Source organism: Oryzias melastigma, unplaced genomic scaffold (assembly GCF_002922805.2).
Source record: "Oryzias melastigma strain HK-1 unplaced genomic scaffold, ASM292280v2 sc00247, whole genome shotgun sequence".
In the NCBI taxonomy this organism is placed as follows: domain Eukaryota; kingdom Metazoa; phylum Chordata; class Actinopteri; order Beloniformes; family Adrianichthyidae; genus Oryzias; species Oryzias melastigma.
Genome location: NW_023416889.1, coordinates 97072 through 120221, shown reverse-complemented (window position 1 = coordinate 120221; position 23150 = coordinate 97072). Strand labels below are relative to the sequence as shown.

At 42.2% G+C, this 23150-nt stretch overlaps 1 pseudogene; it reads left to right on the top strand.

The window, feature by feature from the left end:
- The window catches only part of LOC112139487, a 33035-nt pseudogene that overhangs the window by 3395 nt on the left and 6490 nt on the right, over positions 1-23150 (top strand).

The following is a 23150-nucleotide window of genomic DNA, read 5'->3' as shown; positions in this document are numbered from 1 at the left end:
AACCATTCATTTATAAAACATAGCTTTAAAGTAATCTCTACAATTTAGTTTTTCTTTAATAAATTATTAAATTACTTTTGAAAGCAGCTCATTCAAATTCCTTTCAAAATAAAATGCATCCTGGGTTTGAGAAGATCCTCCAACTGCAGCAGATTTACTTGAACTAAAAATGCAAAAATGTCTTTTCTATCATTGTGACTTTGGTGCTCCATCTTTTTTCTCCTTTTACTATTAAATATAAACACAAGAATTCTGTTGTTGAATGAAAAAAAATTAACTAAATGCAATTAGATATCTTTCTAATAATAATCCCTTCTGACAGTAGATTAAACCTTTTACCATCATTTTGCTCAATTTGGTTAAAAATCTAAGTATAAATAACAAAATGTAAATAATTAATTAAAGTAAATACCAAAAAAAAAAATTTCTTTAAATAATTTGCTTTTTTCTTAAAAGCCAAAGAGCCACAATGTTTCTCCAGAGCCCAGGTTGCAGATTCCTGAACTAAACCATAGGTTAATGGTGGATACTTCTTGAAAAGCGATGCAGGAACTTCTCGTGAGCTTTTGATTTATCATCAGGTCAAAAACACGTGCTAAGAACCAAACTTTCTGTCTGAAATGATATGATATATCATTTGTCTGTAGCTATATCTAAGCTATGACATTTTAGAATATATAGGAAGTTCCTCCTCTGGTTAGTTTTCATACCATCTGCGGAAGAGCGAGGTGCAGCCTCAGTCACCGTTAGAAATGACGAGTCACACCACAAATCCAGTATACTACTTCTTATGAAGAAGAAAAAATAACTAGATTAAAGTACTAAGAAGTGATTTAATGACGAAGTGATTTAATGATAATGCCCTTTGAGGTGTTCATTATCAGGAACTATTAGATGTCCAATTATTTGTCTATTAATTGTCCATTCATTTCTGATACTGGACGCCTCCCCTTGCAGTATCGCTTACATAGTATTCCCTGATTGCTCTTCTTAATTGTCACTATATAACATGTTATTCTAGATGGATTGATGCCTTTTGTGACTGGCTTTTAACCCCCCACTCCCCTTTGCCGTTGTCTCCCAGGTGTACCCTGGCCTGATGCTGACAGCGGGTCTCATTCACTATGCCCTGAACTTGCTACACATCAGTGTGCACATCCGGGACGTGTGTGTCTTCTTACCACCTGTTTTCAGCGGCCTGACCTCCATCTCCACTTTTTTGCTGACGAGGGAGCTGTGGAACCAGGGGGCTGGGCTGCTGGCAGCATGTTTTATTGCTATCGTTCCAGGCTACATTTCCCGCTCCGTGGCTGGCTCTTTCGACAATGAAGGCATCGCCATCTTTGGCCTGCAGTTCACCTACTATCTCTGGGTATGACTTTTCATTCTTAGTCTCAGTGTGCCATGTTATTGTCTGTTTTATTGTTACTATAAATATGATTGTTGTTGTGTTCTGTTGTCTTACTGTGCAGCATCAGGGACTGATGCTACAGTGACATGGATTGAAAATAAAAAGACAATGCCCCATTTATACACAATCTTGTTTTCTAATATAATTAAGACTGAACATGTAAAAGAAAATTCCCATCATTATAGTAATGAATAGAAAGTCTAACTCTAGAGTCCTAAGAAGTGTAATGAACCTTTCTGTTTGTTTTTGACTTGGATAAGAACAGCTATGCATCCAGCATGTAACCCTTCCGCTCTCCTTGGCTTGTTTACATTATTAGTGGGGTCATCTGGGCCCCTCAAGACAGTGTGCCGAACATTTCTTTATCATTGATTTTTGAGTTTCCCAAATGTCTATGGCAGATATAAAATCCTGTCCACCTTTGTCTATATTTGTCATGGAAGGAATCACACATCAATATGTGGTTGGAGTCATCTGGACCCCAAAGAGAGTGGAAGGGAGTTTAATCTGAGTTGGTGTCGTTTAGAAAGTAGAACAGTGCCCTTTCTCTAGTCAACTGTGCAGTTTTAGAGACCACAAGTTAATTTTTGTATATTTTCAGAGAATGAAAAAACAGTTCAAACCTAAAAACAGTCAGTCGAACTAGTTACTGTTAGTTTATTTTTAAGGTTGAAACATCAAGTGTAGAATCATCTCTGAAAATGGTGAAATGTTGTAAATTATAAACCACTGGTAAAATAATTAACTGAAATTGATTTCCTCATCCTTATAATTTCCCCTTAACAGCATATTCTATAAAGCATTTGGCTTTTCTTTCTCCTCTGTATCTTGAATATTGAAATCTCCTCCTGAACAGACTGACCTCGGCTTTGGAAACTCTGGTCACTCAGACTTTGGTTGTCTCTGTTTGTAGCTGCACTTCTTGTGGAGGTAAACATGCTTGATGAAGGATTTAATCATAAAAGTGCGTTGGGCACGCAGAACAAGTCTGAGGACAAACACAAACTTGAGCAACTCTGCTGGACAAAGCCACTGATGGAGGTAAGACCATATGAGCTTGGTTAATGGTCTTCTGTGTGACACACAGGTGAAATCTGTAAAGACAGGATCCATCTTCTGAACCATTGGATGCTGTCTTTCCTACTTCTACATGGTAAGAAGAACATTCATACAAACAGGAGGTTGTAAAGATACCCATCTCTAACTCAGAAAGTGTGGATCTGCATAGAACAGGGGTCTGCAACCTTTAACCGTAAAAGAGCCATTTGGGCTTGTTTTCTACTGTTCATAACTTAGTAGGAGCCCCAAGGTCTTGTGCATTCATTACAATGTATTATTTAATAATAAATATAAATCATGCTTCTTTTGTGGCATGGATTAAAACAGAATTATAAAAAGAAACTAACATTTTCTCAACATGGGAAATAGAGCTGGGACAAAAATATCGATATGGCGAAATATCAGAACATTTCAACTCTCGAACGATTACCGGCCCTCTCTTTCCCTGAAATGGTTTTTAAAAGAATACCAAAAAATCCACTTGGCGGCGTTTTTCATGAGCATGACAGTGAAGTGTAAATATGCTGTCACGAAACTGTCGTCAATTTTTACCGGACCAATACGTTTTTAGTCTTAATGTCTAAAAACATAGTGGCACGGATACAGCGTGAACACGGAGTGCACTTCTATCTTTCCCTGCTGCTTTTCTGTATGCAGAGGGGCGTGGCTCCACTCCCCCCAGGCAGCAGAGTGACTGCGAGCAAGCTGTGTCTGTATTTTTCTAAAGCAGACGCAGATAGCGCGCTGTTTTTAATGTAACTACAACATGGATTGTAAGGGCGGTAACAGCAGTAATCTGTCCAAACACAGCGATGAAATTCACTAGAGTCTAGCGGAGTGGTGTGCAGCGTCTGACAGTCTGTGCCAGACTGGATCATCACTGTGCAGCTCTGGACAGCATGTTCTTTAAACTAATAAAGAGTCAGACTTTTTACCAAAGTTTTGCTTAGTATTTGAAATCGGTGCATTCTGGGGGAAGAATAGAGCAAACAAGACCGCTTCCAGTCAGCAGGGATGTAAACACATACCCTGCTGATAAAAACTGAAGGAACACTTTTTTTATTGGGCCTGTCATGAATTGAATTAAACCTGTCTGATAATTTTCTGGTTGGTTAAGCAGCTGAGGGCCTCGTTAATCAATTTCAGCTGTATTGGTGTTCATTGAATTAACAACAGGTGCACTTCAGTGGCAACAATTAGAAAACCCTCCAAACAGGACTGGTGTTACATGTGGAGGTCATTTCAAGTTTCTCCCTCTTGATCTTTTTTGGCTGGTTTTCCACTCGTGCTGATTTTGGCTTGATAATTATCTCTACTGGCAGTATGAGGAGATTCCTTAACCCTACAGAAGTTGAACAGGTTGTCCAACTTCTCCAGGATGGCACATCCACACGTGTTGCAGCAAGAAGGTTTAATGTGTCTCCCAGCACAATCTCCAGAACATGGAGGAGATTTCAGGAGACTGGTGGTTATTCTGGGAGAGCTGGACAGGGCCGTAGAAGGTCCTCAACCCCTCAGCAGGACCCATACCTGCTCCATTGTGCAAGGCGGAACAGGCTGAGCACTGCTCGTGCCCTACAGAATGACCTCCAGAGGGCCACTGGTGTGAATGTCTCTACCCAAACAATCAGGAACAGACTTCATGAAGGTGGCCTGAGGGCCCCACGTCCTGTAGTGGGCCCTGTGCTCACTGCCCAGCACCGTGGAGCTCCACTGGCATTTGCTCAAGAACACCAGAATTGGCAAGTCCACCACTGGCGCCCTGTACTTTTCACAGACGAGAGCAGGTTCACCCTGAGCACCTGTGATAGACGTGAAAGAGTCTGGAGAAGACAAGGAGAACGTTATGCTGCCTGCAACGTGGTTCAACATGACAGGTTTGGTGGTGGGTCAGTGATGGTCTGGGGAGGCATATCCATGGAGGGACGCACAGACCTCTACTGCCTAGGAAATGGTGCTCTGACTGCCATAAGGTATCCAGATGAAATCCTTGAACCCATTGTCAGACCCTACGCTGGCGCAGCAGGTCCTGGTTTCCTCCTAATGCACGACAATGGCTGGCCTCACGTGGCAAGAGTATGCAGGCAGTACCTGGAGGATGAAGGAATTGAAACAATTGAATGGCCTTCACCATCCCCTGACTTAAACCCAATAGAACATCTCTGGGACATTATGTTTGGGTCCATTAGGCGCCGCCAGGTTGCTCCTCAGACTGTACAACAGCTCAGGGATGCCCTCACACAGATCTGGGAGGAAATGCCACAAGACACCATCCGTCGTCTCATTAGGAGCATGCCGCCACGTTGTCAAGCATGCATACAAGCTGGTGGGGGCCACACAAGATACTGAAAAGCATTTTGAGTTGCAGAAATGAAGTTTTGAAAAAATGGACTAACCTGCTACATCTTCATTTCACTCTGATTTTATGGTGTCTACACAATTGAGCCTCTGTAGGCTGAAAACTTTTGGCATCCTTTTGTTCCTAAGACACTGCCCTGTTGTTATTTGTAATGATATCGAACTTCATATTGAGTTCTGATGCATCTAATGTGTTTCTTTAAAGTGCTCCTTTAATTTTTGTGAGCAGAATAGTTTACCTTCGAGGTGAACCTCAGCCAAACATTTATAAACTTAACTGATCTAAATGAAATGAAGGCTAATTTAGTAACCCTTTCTTGGAAAAAAATACTATTACACACACACCACCACCTGTGGCCCATGTGGGGCTGGCTAAATCTACAGTCGTGATGTTTAGGGGCTGTTACTGGGCAACAGGGACTTTCAACTCTCTTCGAAGATTTTTGTTGAAGAAGTTGAGATCTGAAGACTGATCAGGTCACTAATAAAGCTGATCACTGTCAGTGATCCAAAACACGAGTGTGTCACGAGTGAGTTTCTTTCTCAGTCTACAGTCATGGGAAAGGATCAGATAGTTACCACTTTTGCTTAGATATCACCACTGTGACAGCCTCAGTAAAATGTTGAGTGTAAAAAATGAGCAGTATGGACTAACATGAAAGACGTTTTGTTTTTTGGAGAACCTTCTGTGAAGCTGTGTCTCTGATAATTGAGAGCAAAGATTAATTAAAGTAGCTGTTAGAACAGAAGGTGGTGATGACCCCAACAGGAGTTTCTGTGCCAGTCACAGCACTGGAAAGAGACACAACCTTCAGTATGATTAGAGGTACCAAACTAAACCTGAACTGGATGAATGAGCCTATTTCAAATGTGACCCGCACTCTTTATGTATTTGAATGACCTTAAACTTGTGTTTGACAGGGGTCGGCCTGGGGCGGTTACGTGTTTATCATCAACCTTATTCCTCTTCACGTGTTTGTGCTGCTGCTCATGCAGCGATTCAGTAAGAAAGTCTACATTGGTGAGAAGCACACAAACTCACAGTATCAGGGATTCTTTTGGGGAAACCAAAAGAACATTTGGGCAAATACAAAAACTAAAGAATCACACTGGTTTTGTAATTTAGACTGTCCCCATAACCATTACTGAGGGGGATAAACTGCAAAGCCAGCAGGAAGCAAAATAAAACATTCAAAATATGCAGGACATGTTTTTTTATTGTTTATTTCATTATTACTGGAAGTGTCTAGGAGAGATGGCAGTGGAGTTTCTGACCAGGTTGTTCAACAGGATCTTAGGTGGTGAGAAGATGCCTGAGGAATGGAGGAGAAGTGTGATGGTGCCCATTTTTAAGAATAAGGGTGATGTGCAGAGTTGTGGTAACTACAGAGGAATAAAACTGATGAGCCATACAATGAAGGTGTGGGAAAGAGTAGTGGAAGCCAGACTAAGAGCAGAAGTGAACATTTGTGAGCAGCAGTATGGTTTCATGCCAAGAAAGAGCACTACAGATGCAACATTTGCTTTGAGGATGTTGATAGAGAAGTACAGAGAAGGTCAGAGAGAGCTCCACTGTGTCTTTGTAGATCTGGAGAAAGCTTATGACAGAGTGCCCAGAGAGGAACTATGGTATTGTATGAGGAAGTCTGGAGTGACAGAGAAGTATGTCCGAGCAGTGCAGGACATGTATGAGGGCTGTAAGACAGTGGTGAGGTGTGCTGTAGGGGTGACAGAGGAGTTCAAGGTGGAGGTGGGATTACATCAGGGATCAGCTCTGAGCCCCTTCCTGTTTGCAATGGTGATGGACAGACTGACGGATGAGGTTAGACAGGAATCACCATGGACTATGATGTTTGCAGATGATATTGTGATTTGTAGTGAGAGAAGGGAACAGGTGGAGGTGGAGACACAGTAAAAATGTACTCTGACAAATGTATGCTGTCTAGAGCAGTGTTTTTCAACCTTTTTGAGCCAAGGTACACTTTTTCCATGAAAAAAATCCCGCGGCACACTAGCATCCAAAAAGGTGAAATAATTAGTCTGTATTGATGTACAGTCCCTCCACAATCTAGTGTACATTTTTTTTATATAAGTGGGAAGCATCATTAATCAATATGCTCAAGTTAAACGTATATCTCGTCAAAACAGTCTACATTTATTATCATTAATGAATGATTAAAAAAAAAAAAAAACAACTTCTAAATAATCAGTTTTTATGAATGTTTTTTCCTCTTTTTTTTAAATACTTCCAAAACTATCAGACAAAGTAAAAAGTTCTTTTCTTGTTTCCCTCCACAATAGTGATGAGAATTCTGTCTCAAAATTCAATTCTTTTGCATTCGTTTTCCTAAAACAGCGGCTCTTTTGGCTACCAAATGGCTTTTTAGGTTGTTGTTTGTTTTGCTTGATTCATTATAAACTACCAGATAAGATTATGCACAAAACCCATGATGTAAATATGATTTTATTAATATAAAGTGTGAATTATGTATATGCTGTTATTTATCCCTTACAGATGGAATGTACAAAATTAATGGTAAAAGAACTATTAACTATTCAGTTTTTAACTCTATACATTTTAAGCTTTTTTCTTTTTAAAAACATTTGAAGTGAACAACACAAAACTCTGCAACCACAACCCAAATATAAATTAAATTGTACAAAAACCACTAAATCAAGACTTTTATTCACATTGACATTAAGAAAGACAAAAGAGTTTCAGCTTTGATGATGTCATCTGTTTCTTCTCTCAGTGATGATCTGCTCTGTTTTAGAGAAGATTCACTCAGTTCTCAGGTGTCTGGACAGGTTGGTTGTGGAGCCATAAATATATACAGAATATATATACATATAGAATATTTCCTGCAGACAGTTCCTTCATACTATCAAGAAAAATCAAATTATTCCAGTTTTTTCTTCTTTTCTAATGTCTCTCATTTTCTTTACATTTTGTGTTGATGTTTTCTCTCTATCTCTCTCCCTATTTGGCTCTTGCGCTGCTGAACGTGTAATGTCCTCTTGGATAGCCGTGAGTTGCTGCAATGAGCTAGCTTGTCTGCCCAGCAGGATCCCCTGTTGGGAGACCGTGACTCGTAAGCCTTCCGGGTCCGCTGGGTCCAGTCTCTGGCCAGATCGTTCTGTCATGATTTCGCGAGGCGTCGAGGACCCAAGCGCTGGAACCCGGAAAGGACAAACACGTCGAGGACTAAAGGTAAGAGTTTATTGCTTGGAGGTGGAAGATGATCGGGAGCTGCTGGATAATCCGAAGGAGGCGACAGGCAGGAGCGGTGGAGATGAAGGGAGAGATCCGGAATGGTCAGCAGAGTCTGTGGTTCCGAGGCAGTGGACGAAGTGGATGATCAGGAGATGGTCAGCAGAGTCTGTGGCTGTGAGGCAGTGGACGAGCGGATGATCCGGGGATGTCGGTACTCGTGGTGGATGGTTTCTAGGAACGAGAGATAGTGCATGAACAGAGGGCTGAGGCTGAGAGCAAACAGGAATTACTGATTTTCTCAGGAATACTGCCAGGTACTGTACCCAAGGGTAGGCAACGATCTGGCGATGAATGGTGGAGATGCAGGGCTTATATGCTGGGGCAGAGCTGCTGTGGTGATGAGTTGAGTGCCGACACCTGGTGGAACACCCAGGGCCGCTCCCAGGCTGCATGCACGAGGGGGGGGGGCAGCCCGGGGGAACCATGACATGCGGGACTTTTCTAAAAGCTGAGTTTGAGGCTAGTTTTGCGGCTGGATTGCGGTAACATCATTCTGATTAAAGAGTCATTTAAAGAAACAAAGAAATATTTCTTTTACCATCTTGCATATTCAAAACTATCCAGTGTTAAATCAGGGCCGTTTGGATGAACACAGAGATGATACCATAGTGATGGTAAATGTTTATATATGTGAAAATTGGTAATTTCCCGCGGCACACCAGACCATCTCTCACGGCACAATAGTGTGCCGCGGCACACTGGTTGAAAAACACTGATCTAGAGCACTTTTGAGTGAATGAGAGGAATCAGAGGGGAAGAGTGAGGTTACAGGGAGAATATAGTGATGTTTGTGCCTTCACATTGTAAGCAAAAGTCAGTTTTGAGATCAAAATGTTCCAAGTTGCAAAGAAAATGTAAAGTATTGCAAATAAAATATTTAATATTTGCTTTCAAAAACTTTTTTTTTTTTTGCTTTTAAAAAAATTGCAAACGGTTTTTGATCCCTATTGCCTCATCTCGCTTTCACCCTATCTTTGGCTTTGCATTGAACATTTTCTCTCAGCGTTACTTTTGTGCCACCCCAAACAGCCTGCTGATTGGTCTAAGTTCTATCCAATCAGGCGTCTCTGCCTTGCATTGCTGTGCTTGGGGACTGAACTGAACTGTGGACTTTCTATCAGCGCTGTTCGGTCTGAATTCTACAGTCTTTAACCATTCTGGCCTGTTTCTCTTTGAGTAGAACTCAGAAGGAGCAATAAAGCTCAAATATTCAACAGGGTTCTGTATTTTTTTATGTCAGTGTAACGACCAGTGTGTTTAAAATGCCTTCAGCAGAAAAAGACGTCTCAGCGTTGTCTCTGTCCAGTTGAATGTTATGTCGGGCCCCCACCGTTGCCAAATGGGGGGGTCCTAGCAAGTGAATGCAGGGAAATTATAGATTCAGGACCAGGGGAAGAGCACCACACAAAAACTAGGGAAGAGAGTGTTGTTAGTCCACTTAAGATTTAATAAAACGTGCAAATCACAGCAAGCCAAAGTTAAAATCAGAACAGGTAAAATTAGTAAAAGATAAAAAGATAAAAGCTGTCAGAGGGGAACCCCATAAAATCTTGTATAAATAACTAAAAGAAAATTGTCCATAAAAAGGCAAAGAAGAGATCTTGCAGGCCGCCACAGTCCAGTCTTTATCCTCTCTTCATGTCTGTCCTCCTGTCCTCAGAAGCGTAGCAGGTAGCTCCTCCAAACGCCCACCTGCAACATAAAGTTCTTGCCAGTATCCAAGGTTTGGAGGAGCAGACAGGACTGACTCTTTGCAGAGTGAGGGGGGCACTGTACAGGACAAGGGTACTCACACACTGGCAGGGCTCCTCACCCTGCCGCTGCGTGTACGTCGCAGTCCCTTGTCTCAGAGAGGACTCTGTCTCTGCTGCAATCCCTCCAGCCACAGCAAACCACTGGGTGACGTCGCCTCCTCCAGTCGCTCTCAGCTGCCCCTTCTCTTCTGCTCGCTCCTCACTGCCGGTTCCAGCTTTATAGGCCGGGCTGTCACCTTGCTGATTGAGCACCAGGTGTGTAATTGAGCACCAGGTGTGTCCAATCTGGGATTCAGTCTCAGAGGTGAAACAACATAAAACCCAAACAAAAACATGCAAATACAACCACAAAAAAAGTAATGTTTCACCTCACAACAGTTACATTACGATTATCATGTGTATAAATGATCAACAGTTTTTTCATGGATAAAACATTAAACAATTAGGAGAAAGTTACATCCCTTACTGCTGTTGTGAAGCCAACCCATAAACACTGTTGTTCAGCAGATGATAATATGGGCTTCAAATACAGATCTTAAAGACAATCAAACTTTTTACCAATATTTTGCCCCAGAGGATTCCTAGATCACACGGGCCTGTTTAGTTAATGTCAGAAGAAAAACTTTACAGTTTATTCTCTGGTTTGAGGAGATTCTTAGTCATAAATGCACAAATTTGACTTGATAAAATTTAATCAATGCTAAAAAAAATAAATAAAAAAAATAAAACAGATTTGAAGCACATATTTATTTTAAGAACATAGGATCAGGAATGAATACATCAGAGGGACAACACATGTTAGAGGTTTTGGAGATAAAGTCAGAGAGGCCAGACTGAGATGGTTTGGACATGTTCAGAGGAGAGACAGTGAATATATTGGTAGAAGGATGCTGAGTCTAGAGCTGCAGGAAAGAGGTCTAGAGCAGGGATAGGCAATCCAGGCCTCAAGGATCACAGTTTCTGCAAGATTTCCAGATCTCCAAGCCCTACTCATGACTGATTACCTGGTTCAGGTGTGTCCAGCCAATTGGAACATGCCAGAGCAGGTGATAATGGAAAACATGCAGGAGCCCGGAGTTGCCTATCCCTGTTCTGGAGGACGACCAAAGAGGAGATTTATGGATGCAGCGAATGAAGACATGAAAGTAGCCACTGTCAGGAGGGAATGAAGAAGGCTGAGTTAGATGAAAGAAGCTGATTGGCTGTGGCGACCCTTAAAGGGAAAAGCCTAAAGGAAATGAAGACTTTATTATTAAAGGAATTGACCTTGTAAAAAACAGTTTTTTTGCGTGCTTGTGGTCCAGACTCTCAGGTGTTGGAACACTGAAAAAAGGTTGCGTTTTGAGGATTTAGCTCCTCACAGATTTGAGTTTGTACTTTTTCTTCTTCTTTTAGTGTATTTGACAGGGACCATGGACAGGAACATTAATCAAATAAAGGATCCTTTGCACCAGACTTTAACTCTAATGGTACTTTCACACCGAACACAGTGCACGCGGCAGAGATGACCAGTTTTAACGTTAAGTCAATGGTAGAGAAGCAAATTCATGTTCTGCGGCATGATGTGAGCCACGGGCGCGGCGGTCTGGCAGCAACGCTGTGCGGATCAGGAGGTGGAGCTAGAGTTCAAACATCTGAATTTTGGCAGATCACCGCGTTGCTTCTACTAATCGGGGACTCTGATTCGGGCATTTTCAGTGACTCAATCAGCCCGTAGAAGAGCGTTTTGGTCCTGAACTTCCATCTATTTTCTTAACCCACTGGAGCCGCGAGGAGCTCGTCCCAGCTGCTGTTGGGCGAAGGCAGGATGCACCCTGGACAGATGGGCAGCCTTTCCCAGCTCTCTGGCTGCAGCCAGCCAGCCTCCTGGGGCGGGAAGCTCGCTCGCTCGATACATCGGCAGACAGAGAGCTGCTCCCGGATGCGGAGACTGCCGGCTCGGGGCTCCTGAACTTTGTGATAATTTTCTTATTTTGATCAAGACGATGATAAAAAAGGTCCCTTCATTTTATTTGTGTTTTTATTTTTCCACACTCTGAATAATGCGAGACAGTAAGCCTTCAAACTCAGTCAGAGACGCAGCAGAAGCTTCTGTCACAGAAAACACGGCCCCTGGAGTGAGATCGAAGCCCTTGGTCCCGAGAAAATCTTTGAATGACCACATAAATCCAAACATGGAGACATGATAACGGATGTTTTTGTCAAATGCTTCACAATAAATAAACCAGATCTCTCACCATCATCTGTGTCTTCATACATTGTAAATGAGATAAACAGACGGCGCTCCATATAGTGATCAGGGTTAAAACATTATCTGCTAGCTCCTCCCACAAGCAGCTGAAGCTTCGAGCTTAACGCCGGACGCGAACGGAGTCCGCTTCCATTCGGCGCCCATGTTAACCTATGGCGTCGTTCACTTCAGGCGCAGAGCGGCGCGGAGGGTCCTCGCGGTGCAGCGGAACGTTTCGGCGTCTGGTCTATTTTTTCCGCGAGCGCTCCTCGTCAATACTGACAGGAAGTTGCATCAACATACATGAGAAAATCCGGTTTATTTTCAAAATATAACCAATTTTTCACTGTAAAACGCCGCAATTGACAATTACGATCATGTTTTCGTGTCTAAACATACTGTAGAGACGAAAATAATCAACACCCACACACACACACACACCCGGGCGCGCGAGCACAGACACACACAAAACAGACAGACGCGCACACACAGATCGACGTAGTGGGCTCCTGTGCAGGGCGAGGGGCTGTGTTTCGTGAGTATAAAAACAACAAGAGAAAGGCAGAGAGAAATATTTCCGTTTCAGTGGTATTTAAAAAAAAGTTTCATTTTACAAGTGTTATGCTTTGTGTTTGTGTTTTTAATAAGTTTTTGCATAATTTTAAGTGCGTTGACAGATTATTCCACTCTGGTCAGAAAATCTCAGCAGCAGAGATCAGAGGTCTGTGGAAGTAAAGGTGATTGTGAGGATACAGTTCTTTTTTTACTCCTAAAGTAAAAGCATTCTGCAAGAAGGTGCAGCAATTCCAGTCTTTTGGTGAACAGTCATATTATACCACGCACATTTCTGACCTGCTTTGTTTACCTGCAGCATACAGCACCTTCTACATCATTGGGCTGATCCTGTCCATGCAGATCCCCTTTGTGGGCTTTCAGCCGATCAGGACCAGTGAACACATGGCAGCAGCAGGTCAGTCACCACAGAAACAACAAAGCTTGGCTGGATTGTGATGCAAGGTACTAACAAGTAATTTGTCATCACTTGCATGTAGGTGTATTTGTACTCCTCCAGGTTTATGCTTTCCTGCAGTATCTGAAGGACCGACTCACCAGGCAGAAGTTCCAGACTCTCTTCTTTCTGGGGGTGTCTTTGGCTGCTGGAGTGTTTTTTCTCGCAGTCATCTATCTGACGTGCACAGGTCAGTCGTCTCTTAAAGTAATCTGAAAGTACTTGAGTATGGTTGTCAACATTTGGGCTGCTGTCTGCTGCCAACAGGATTCAGTTCAGTATGATTAAAAAGTGCTGAAAGAAACGGACACAGAGCTATCGGCATCATGAGAGCCCTTCTTCAGATATGTATCTGTGAGTCTGTGGGTGTAGATTCTCACAGACACCTAGACTCACACAGAGACAGACAGTGGCTCAGAATCACACAGTGTGTACAGGCTGGCAGTGCTTCAGTTTTCTGCACTTTCAGCTGCATCATGGACTCTGTTTTGTCCGTTTTCACCTGCAGGATACATCGCTCCATGGAGTGGCCGCTTCTACTCCCTGTGGGACACCGGGTAGGTGGTGAGAGCAGACACGCTCTGTAGTCACAACTACAGGGCTTCCCATTCTAGTGGAGTCATAAGTTCTAACAAGATGAAAGTCTTTAAAATCCCTTTTGTTGAGACAAAGAGCTTTCTTTTCTTTTTCTTTTTTCTTCTCCTGTTCCGTGAATGTATTTGTTTTTCCTGTGGTCAGATATGCAAAGATACATATTCCCATCATCGCATCGGTGTCTGAGCATCAGCCAACCACCTGGGTCTCTTTCTTCTGTGACCTGCACATCTTGGTCTGCACTTTCCCAGCAGGCCTTTGGTTTTGCATCAAGAGCATCTATGATGAGCGAGTTTTTGGTAAGAGGGTAGCATTGACCTGATTATCCTGTGTGCTAGTCTTTTGGTTCCTGTCAAGGTTTCTAAGCCACACCATCAAATAGGGCTGGGCGATATGGCAAAAAAATAAAATCACGATTTTTAAATTTTATTTCACGATTTCGATTTTATCACAATTTTTTTTAGTAAATTCGAATTGACAAAAATTTAATTATAATGATTTTAGTTGAAAGAAGTAAACACATTTTTGAGCAAATATTTACATTTATTCGAATTAAATAGTTCTTATCTATTAAGATTAATCTGTAAATAGTGCAAGAATTGCGTCTTCTACTGCTACAGGTAATGCATTGCTGTCAAATGAACAGCTTCTAAATATCAGTGAGTTTTAATTTTGCCTCTGTGCTAAAATCCATAAAACAGAGCTTGTAAATGATTGTCACCCAAGACCAGAAATGAGGGAGACTACTGAAGTTTATAGCATGAATGACTGATAAAGTTTAGTAAAGTCCTTTCCCTATTAAAACATCTCAAAGTGCTAAATAATAATAATAATATTAATAAAAACACCCTTTACCACATTTTCAAATTAAACTGAAACTTTTATTATTTTTGGATTACATTCATGGTAAATAAATCTCAATTGCTTTAGAATTTACCTTCAAGTAGACGATTTCATTGTACTTTGAGAAATAGGCTCCAGCTAGCATCTTTAACTGATACAAAAACATTTTAAAACTTGGATGATAACATCAAATACATCTGCCAAACTGTTAAGATCCAAACACAGAGATAATAGCAGTAAATGTTGTGGCAGGTTAAAGTTTACATCCACAGCTCCTTCACTAACATCTGCTCTCTGCTGTGTTTATGTCACTGAGCAGAAAGCTAGCGTTAGCATTAGCGCTGTAGATTCTAGCTGGGCTTTCTCCGGTCCATATGACCAAGAAAGAAGCTCAACAGTGACGCCACGGATTAAGAAAATTATGTGCAGACTCACTTATACTTCTTACAAAGGGGGGGAGTGCGACCGACGATAAGATTTAGGCTCTTACAGTAGCTAGCAAAAGCTATGCAAAGAGCTAGCAAAACAATGCAGCACCGTGCATCTTGACCGAACATTTTACGTGTTTCCAACATGAATTACCATCAGTTTTTGTGCAGGTTGAACGTAAATACGTGCAATTAACATCCGCTATGTTTAAAAACACGAAACATTAATAAAAATATTCATCGAAGAACCAAACTAGCATGTCTGTCGTGAATTGCTAGCACACAGTTCACGGTTCCCAGCCTGATTTCTCTATTAAAATGTGATTCCTGTCCTGTGATGATTCCTCTCCATCAGATTATTTTGTTGTCAAGGTTTTTGAAGTCGATTGTAAAACACTGCGTCTCCTTTTGTTACTTTTTCAGACCTCCGTCATTCATTACTCCAGAAGACTCGATCGAGTGCTACCATCAACTTTATTTGTTAAACACTTTTCACTCTTTCAAAACCCAAATCACTTTACATAAAAACAATGAAAACATTCATCAAAAATGCCTTAAAATCAAAATCAGAACATGATCTTCAACACCCCTCCCTCCCCTGGTCCCACCCAGCTCCCCCAAATACAACTGAACAAAGACTCAAGAACTGAAGCTCTAAGGAAGATGAGGGAAACAGGCCTTCAGACATTTTTATTTACTTTTTTTAATTTCAAGAAAGCACTTTGGCTGGATACAGAGGATGCTTTAGGATGTCTAACTTTTTGTTTTTCTGGCTGACTGATGTTGGAAGATGCAGAAGAACAAAGATAATTGTTTAAGAACACACAAACATTTTTCCATTGTAGGCTTGGTTCATTTGCAAAGCTTTATTTACTTTATTTTATTAGCGCTATTTCTTTTTCATGTGCTAAATTATTCCATGTTTGTAATTCAAAAATGCACACCTGGGGTTGATTTCCATTGAGATATTTTTGTGAACTTCTGCAAAAAAGGGTATAAGATATCTATGAACGACTTCTGAACAGGATCCCAACCATGACTGTGTTGTTCTGCAGTGGCCTTGTACGCCATCAGTGCCGTGTACTTTGCTGGCGTCATGGTGCGTCTGATGCTGACCTTGACTCCAGTGGTGTGCGTGCTGTCAGCCGTGGCGTTCTCCAGGGTCTTTGAGCACTACCTGGGGGATGATGCAAAGAAACAGAGCCCCCCCGCAGAGGAGAGCAGCGATGAGGAGGACAGGAAGAACCCAGGGAACCTTTATGATAAAGTAAATGGACTTCATGGATGTTTCTGCTCTGAGGCATTAAGCTCTTAGTGTTGTTCTCGAGCCTCATCACTGCTACTGAGAGGACTCATCTAGAAGGCTCTTCTTTGTTTCCATTTTTATTTGATATTGGTGAACCTCAGTAATGCAAGGGAGGCTATACCAGTCGAATGCTTTTACAAGTATTTCAGGACCGAAGTTGAACGTAAAACACACATTTTCTGCTTTTTTAATAACAGCTGGAAAACGATTGTTTTATTCACAATTCTTCCTAAAGTTGCATCTTATGTAAAATATAATCATATAAGCTTTCTGCACCTTATAAAAACTGTTGATGTTTTTGAAAACAATATTCATCCGTCCTGTGGGATGGATGGATGGATCCAACAACAGGATTGACTTTTCTGTGGTTCAAAATGCAGTTCCAAGAAATATCTGGATGTTAAATGGAGACATTCTCTGGAAATATGTATTGAATCCTCTGTAGATGTATGTGTGGAAGAAAGCTTTTCATCAGTGACATTAAGTGTCAAATCGTTTGTTTTCATGTCGTGGTAAACTGTAGCAGGTGTGTGTTAGTCCTGCTGAGCGTGTCCCTCACAAGCCTCCCTACTCAGGCAGGGAAGGTGCGGAAGCATGTATCGGAGCAGGAGAAGGCAGAGGATGGCCTGGGTCCCAACATGAAGTCCATTGTTACCATGCTGATGCTGATGCTGCTCATGATGTTTGCTGTCCACTGCACCTGAGTCACCAGCAACGCCTACTCCAGCCCCAGCGTAGTGCTGGCATCGTACAACCATGATGGGTATGTAGTGTAACGAGGATGAAAGACGGCGTTCTTTTAAACCTATGCACCCACACTAATGAATTTGAATTTAAACTTTCAGTTCCCGAAACATCCTGGATGACTTCAGGGAAGCTTATTATTGGCTTTGGCAGAACGCAAACGAGCACGCGACAGTGATGTCATGGTGGGACTATGGCTACCAGATAGCAGGCATGGCCAATAGGACCACTCTGGTGGACAACAACACATGGAACAACAGTCACATAGCTCTGGTGAGCTGCTGTCCACCCCACCCCCCAAAACGAGAAAATCGCTCTAGAATAAGTTCAATGCATTCATTATGCATTAATTAATCAAGTTTTTCCTGTATATTTCAGAACAAAAGTAGTTCTGGCTAAGATGAGGTAGACTGAATGCTGTTGTCATGAAGGAAAATGTGCATGTTAACAGAATAACCTCAAATGCCAAGTATGAAATGTTTCTGTCACCATCCAGGTGGGCAAAGCTATGTCATCCAATGAGAGTGCAGCTTACAAAATCATGAGATCCCTGGATGTTGATTATGTCCTGATCATCTTTGGAGGGGTAATTGGATACTCTGGAGATGACATAAACAAGTTTCTATGGATGGTACGCATTGCAGAGGGGGAGCATCCCAAGGACATCCGGGTACGCCGGGATAAACGCTCACACATGCACTCAATATCAATATCAAGTTTATTGGTGTAGTTCCCATTTGTACAATTAACACAATATACAATAAAAAAAACAGCCAATAAGAAAAGGAATAGGCAGAAGCTTATTAAGCTTATTCAATGTCTTTCCTTGAACACTAAACAATATCGATGCTGATCAACAAAGAATTAAATATGAAAGAAAAAACAATTTACAAATACAAATTACTTATGCATGTTGTAGTCATTCAAACATTCACGTTTTAAACTTTTTTTAAACTGCAAAAGTGAAGAACTTAATTTTAATTCATCACTCAATTGATTCCATAATTTTACTCCAAGAACTGAAACACATCTCATCTTAGCATTGGTACGAGCTTTAACCTGTTCAAAACAATAAAGACCTCTTAAATTATACTTTATAACCCTTAAAGTAAATAGCTTCTGTATATTTTTTGAAACCAAATTATTTTTTACTCTATATACAATTTCTAATACCTTGATGTAAACAATTTTCTTTAATTTTAAACTATTATTCAAACAAAATAAAGAATTTGTTGGTTTACAATATCCTGTTCTGTTGACTATTCTAATAGCCTTTTTTGTAGTTTAACCAATGATTCAATTATAGTTTAACCAGCATTTCCCCAGATCTCTGCACAATATGAAAGATACGGAACGACTAAGGAACAATAAACAAGAAACAAACTCTTTTTGTTCAGTGCATCACCGATTTTAAACAGAATACCGATGGATCTAGAGCAGGGGTCTCAAACTCGCGGCCCGCGGGCCATCTGCGGCCCGCAGGATGATGATTTGCGCCCGCGTCTTCATATGAAAGATTACTGTTGGTGCGGCCCGCAAGGTTGATATGAATGACAGTTGTTTTGTGAAGAGCTGAACGAACCAATCACAGTGAGGAATATGACTCTGGAGGCGGGACATCGGCGGGCTGTCCAGTACCTCCTCACTCATTCATTCATTCCTCCAGTCAGATGGGAGGATGAGGAGCTATGAAGCCGCTGGAAGTGCTTTCACACTGAACGTGATTCCCGTGCCCCGCCCCTCTATCGCCGCGCGACAGATTCACGGCGTGCCGCTCGTCAAAAAGCGAGTTTCTGACGCCGCGCCGGGTGTGGGAGGAGCTGAATGTCTCACTTAAAATGAATGGGAGGCGTTTTATTTATGTCAAAACTCCAGCAGAATTAAGACATTTCCGCACGCATCAAACATTCCGCGCGGACAAATCAGACTCTCGCGAGCGCCTTTTCCTCCTCCACAAGCAGAAAAACTCTGACTACTTCCACGTGCGTGAGTGATGCGCGCGTGCGCGAGAGCAGAATCTTCAAAGGTGCTTCCACAACGGCCGCGTGGGGTGCGTTCAAGAACGCAGTCTGCGCGTGGTCAGCAGGTGGTATCCACACCTGCGCAGTGCGGTCACGCACGTAGTAGCAGAGAGGAGATTCTTCTTCTATTGTATTTTTACTGTTCATTAGAGCTCCTCTGCATCTACAACAGGGAGAATCTCAGAGGAAATCAAAACGGTGGAAATCCCCCAAAATGTTGCTCCATATTTTTAGTTGTCACAACTCTGTCCTTTTAAATGTCTGTCTGGGTGTCATATTAACCCGACCGGACACAAACCGCAAGGATTCATTTCTCTTTGATCATGTTCAGCACTTCAGTTCTTTGAAGCAGACGCCACACACGCAGCTCCCAAATCAGAGCTCCTGATTGGTCAGAGCTCTGTGCTGCTGCGACTGTGCGTGGAAATGTTGAACCGGAATGAAGATTCAGTGTGCGTTCAGTGCGTGCCCGATTTGTGCGTAGAGCTCGAGACCAGAGTTAAAAAATTGCGTAGCAACGCGCGGTTACGCGCGCTCCAGATGTGGAGGCCAGGAATGCTGGTGTGCGCGCGTTTGCATTGACGTTTCAGTGAGCGTGCTGCTCTCAGCTATGAAATGAAGGAGGTTCTGTAAATACAGAGATTTGAAACTTAATAAAAATAGTTTTCTCTGGTCCAGAGTTTCAGCTGCAAATATCATTTGTATCAGATAATTTGCTCAAGTTAAACGTATATCTCCTCAAAATATCAAAATATTGTACTTTTACTATCATTACAGAAAAAAAAAACTTCTAAATAATTTGTTTTATTAATTTTTCCTTCTTTTTTTCTTAGAATCCTTCCAAAACTTTCAGACAAAGTTAAAACAAATCTGTCCTTGTTTCCCTCCACATTAGTGATGAATTCTGTTTTTTTCTCAGAGATTCAGTTCTCTGGTTCACTGTAAACAGCGGCTCTTTTTGCCACCAAATGCCTTTTTAGGTTGTTTTTGCCATATTTAATTTATTATCAACTACATAGAATTATGCACAATATCCATAACTAATGTAAACATGTTTTTATTCATGTTCCCCCAGAGGGGCTGCGCCCCACCATTTAAACACTGTTCCAGTCAGTCAGTCAATCAGTCAATATATGGTTTCTTCAGTCGTCTGTATCTTCTGTATGGTCATGGTTATCGTTTTATTTATTCATTGATTTTTTTTAAATTAATTTTTTTAAATTAATTATTTTTAATAAAGCTGTTTGAGAACATATGAATGTTTTATCAGTGATTTTCTTGTGAAAATCCTGATGCGGCCCAGCCTCACCCAGACTCCGCCTCCAGCGGCCCCCCGCTGAATTGAGTTTGAGACCCCTGATCTAGAGACTTTATGTTTTATATGTGTGGCAAAGTGGATTTTCAGAGGGTTAGGTATAACCCAAAAGCAAACAACGCCACCCCGGAATGCAGGGTCCGGGGAACCCAAAGGGAAGTCCTGATAAAGGACACGTAAATTCTTTCCCAAGCAGCCAAGACGTGGTTCCAGTTCAATAAATAGTTTTATTAAAATAAATTAAAACCAATTAAAACCAATTAAAACAATCCAAGCTAAAAAAAATGAAAACCCTACTGGGGGAAGGCTTTCCGGCAGAGCGCTGGGCGTACGAGGGGAGGAAAAAACAAAATGAAACTAATGGATTTCACCCCATGCACACACACACACGTGAAAGGGAATGGACCCACACCAGGAAACACAACAAGCCTCCACCGTCGTCGGCCAACACGCTCTGCCAAGCACTTCCCTGAAAAGAAAAGAAAAACCAGTAAGTAGGGCAACCATGCACACCTTCCCACTCACACCTGAACAAAATTTATTAAAAGTTATAAAATAAAAAGGCAACCGTCCATAAAGTCCAGGGGTGCACCAGAAGCCTGATGCCGCTGAAGGGAGGGCGAGCCGGAGGCCTGAAGCCGCTGAAGGCAGGGCGAGCCGGAGGCCTGAAGCCGCTGAAGGGAGGGCGAGCCGGAGGCCTGAAGCCGCTGAAGGGAGGGCGAGCCGGAGGCCTGAAGCCGCTGAAGAGGGGGCGAGCCGGAGGCCTGAAGCCGCTGACGGGGAGGGCGAGCCGGAGGCCTGAAGCCGCTGAAGGGAGGGCGAGCCGGAGGCCTGAAGCCGCTGAAGGGGAGGCGGTATCCAGGCAGGGCTTCAGTTTGGCCGCACAGCACAGGAGCAGAAACCAACAAGAAGATAAAAAACAGGCAAAGCAGGCAAACCAGGCAAAGCAGCAGGGGCTCACGGTCTGACCCGTCTATCCTGCCAAATCACATGCTCTCTGGGTGCGGTGGAGAGGGGACCCTGGTGCCACAGGTCCATCACCAGGTTTCAGGTGCCCCACTGACTGGGCCTGGAACCTGTAGCACATTGCGGCGTCCCCTTGTCAGAGTGCAGTGTGCAAGCACAAAGCAACTCTGCCCTTTTATTGGCTCCACCACACCCCTTTGGCAATCCCCTGGATTGCCAACACCTGTGTAGCAGGTGCAGCTCATTTCATCCTGCTACATATGATTTATATGAGATTTCTAAGACAATTTATCATCATTATTACTCCTAAAAACTTTATTTCATTAACACATTGGATTTCTACCTCATTTAAATATAATTTAACATTTTCAACCTTTCTATTTCCAGAAAATATCATAAATTTGGTTTTGTTTTCATTCAGAGATAACTTGTTATAATCAAACCATTTTTTAACCAAATTAAATTCCTGTTCGGCAACATTCAACAACTCAACAATATTTTGTCCTGAACAAAACATATTAGTGTCATCAGCAAACATAATGAATTTCAACCTTTTTGACATTAAAAAAAGATCATTAATGTAAATTGAAAACAACTTTGGTCCAAGAACAGAACCTTGTGGGAGTCCACAAAAAATATTTTCTAGATTAGAATCTGTATTGTTAATGGTTACATATTGAACCCGATTTTCCAAATAACTTCTCAACCAATGATGTGTTTTAGCCCGAAGTCCATAATATTCACATTTTTGTAACAGAAGGGAGTGATCTATGGCAGTGTTTCCCAACCCTGGTCCTCAGGGCACACTTTTAATCCAACCCTGCTCAAACACACCTGCCTTTGATGACCGTCATTGCCAGGCTTCTGCTGAGCCTGATGATGAGCTGAATCAGGTGTGCATAAGCAGGGCAACATGGAAAACATGCAGGACAGTGTGCCCCGAGGACCAGGGTTGGGAAACACTGATGTATGGTATCAAATGCTTTGCTTAAATCAGGCATGTCAAACATACGGCCCGCGGGCCGGACCCGGCCCATTGGATGATTTAATCCGGCCCGTCATAAATTTCTGAGTATGTCAAAAAAAGAAGCGAGTCACTAGCTCATTTCTATCAAAAGTTATGATTTTTTAAAATAAATACAAACCAAATGCTCCCTCCGGCCGCTAGAGGGCAGTAAATGTGTAACACTCTACAGTACAGCAAAGTATTACAAAAAAAACAAAGAAACAGGGGCATAAATATACGTCTTACGGACAAAAAAAAAAAGTTATAGTTTGCTTTCCTTCTCTTTATGCACATTTACCAACGTTCAAGAAAAATGACTCAAGAATATGCATTTTCTCTTTTATAGATTTTTCCTCAGTTTACAGATAAACTCCACAAGTCCTTTCCCAGTCCTTCACCGAGATGCACCCACCCAAGTCTTTTTATTTAAAGTTCCTATTTACACAATCGCCGCGTCCCTTTGGCGTCCTCCTCCATTAAGGCGAAAGCAGTCTAAAGTAGATTTGCGGGTCATCAACGTTCCGTCCGTAGGTTGCACAACTGTGGCTTACCGGATCTGTCCAGTGACGAAGCATGTGAAGGTCACACCCAATAGTCGATAGATTTCCTCCGTCTCCCACCAACACGGTTGGTACTCTTCTCCTCTGTCTCGGTAGTCCTTAATAGTGAGTTCTGCAGCTGTCAACGTTGTATGTGGGGCTCACTCAGGAATCCTCACTCAGGTCAGGCCTCTCACCCCTCTCGTCTCTCTCTCTCTCTCTCTCTCTCTGGGGTTTAATGGCAGCCGGCATCCAACATTGTTGCATTGCTGCCACCTTCAGGTCTCCAATTA